Source organism: Symphalangus syndactylus, chromosome 19 (genome assembly GCF_028878055.3).
Source record: "Symphalangus syndactylus isolate Jambi chromosome 19, NHGRI_mSymSyn1-v2.1_pri, whole genome shotgun sequence".
NCBI lineage: Eukaryota > Metazoa > Chordata > Mammalia > Primates > Hylobatidae > Symphalangus > Symphalangus syndactylus.
This window is the reverse complement of record NC_072434.2, coordinates 22,068,647-22,070,415: the sequence shown is the minus strand read 5'-3', so window position 1 is coordinate 22,070,415 and position 1,769 is coordinate 22,068,647.

The following is a 1,769-nucleotide window of genomic DNA, read 5'->3' as shown; positions in this document are numbered from 1 at the left end:
CCTCAGGTGAGGCGGCTCCGAATCCTCCAGCCCTATGTGCTGAACTGCTGCTACTCCTCGAACAGCGACATCGTACTGGAGACTTTGCTGGTGCTGAAGAATCTCCTGAGCCTCCTCACCTGGCAGCACTCCTCCTCCTTCCTGATCCAGCTCACCTTCACGCTGGTGCCCTTCTTTGAGGAGGTGAAGGCCTCTCTGGGGTCATTTTCTTTCTCTAGGCATCTGTAAAATAAGGGAGTTGGCTGGGTGTGGTGGCTCACACCTGTAATCCCAGCACATTGGGAGGCCAAGGCAGTGGATCACATGAGGCCAGGAGTTCAAGATCAGCCTGGGCAACATAGTGAGACCCCATTCTAACAACAACAACAACAACAACAAATTAGCTGAGTCTGGTGGTATGCGCTTGTGGCCCCAGCTATTTGGGAGGCTGAGGCAGGAGGATCGCTTGAGCCCAGGAGGTCAAGGCTGCAAGTGAGCTGTGATCGTGCCATGCACTCCAGCCTGGGCGACAGAGTGAGACCCTGTCTCAAACAAAACAAAACAAAACAAAACCCCTCACAGAGTTGGCAGAATGATTCAAGGTCCTTCACCTTGAATACGATACTGTTCTGTAGGGACTTGATTGCTCCTGCCCTCCTTTTATCTTTCTGAAGGGGTGAGATGGAGCAAGAGAACAGAGCACAGCAGGCGGGGATCAGAGCAGGTCATTTGAGGGAGCGAATGGACACGGGAATGTGGGGTTGGTGGGGGTGGAGCTCAGGGACCTGATTGCTTCTGCTTCCCCACGCATGGGTGTCTTCTCTCCCAGGTGTCAGAGCATCTGCGGTTGGCAGCCTTTGAGATCTATGGGAGTCTCTTGGCCAAGGTCAAGAAGAGGGGCCTTGTCTTCCCCTTGAAGCACCAGATCCTCAACTTGCTAGTTCCCCTGGTGCTCCACCTGAGGGACGTGAATACAGACATGGCTCTGGTGAGAGGCCAGGCGTTGGAGCCTGGTCTTCAGTCCCCGTTTTCATGGGAGGTAAATGCTAAGCATGTCGAGTGCTTAGGCAGGGCTGTGGCAGTACTGGATGGTGCTGAAGGAGTCAACTAGTCTCTGACTTTGCAGAATTTTAATGAGAGACTAGAGATGAACAGATGCTTGCACTTAAGTTTTTTTTTATTTTTTATTTTTATACTTTAAGTTTTAGGGTACATGTGCACAACGTGCAGGTTTGTTACATATGTATACATGTGCCATGTTGGTGTGCTGCACCCATTCATTAACTCGTCATTTAACATTAGGTATATCTCCTAATGCTATCCCTCCCCCCTCCCCCCACCCCACCACAGGCCCCGGTGTGTGATGTTCCCCTTCCTGTGTCCATGGCTTGCACTAAAGTTTTCTCCAGCTTCTGGCTCCATCCGGTTGGCCACTGACTCCCAGTGGAATACTGTGGGTGTTTCTCCTGGGAGGAAAGTCTCATCGACAGGCAGCAGTCCCTCTCTCTGCCTCCCTGCCTGTGGCTCCAGGAGCCCCCTCTCCCTGCTGCTCTTTGCATACTCTCTGCCTGTGAATAGAGACAGAGCTCCCTGGGTCAGGAAGACCCTGTGGGAGGCAGTGTGGTGGGCAGAATAGAGAGGGCCTGGAACTGGCCTTCATTTTGGAATGAATGAGTCCAGCTTTGAGCCCAGGAGACCCAGGAACGTGAACTGCAGCTTGAACACTTGAAGACTGGCTGACTTACTCTGTGACAGGACACCTTGTTTCCACAGAGCAGGCTACTCTGCCA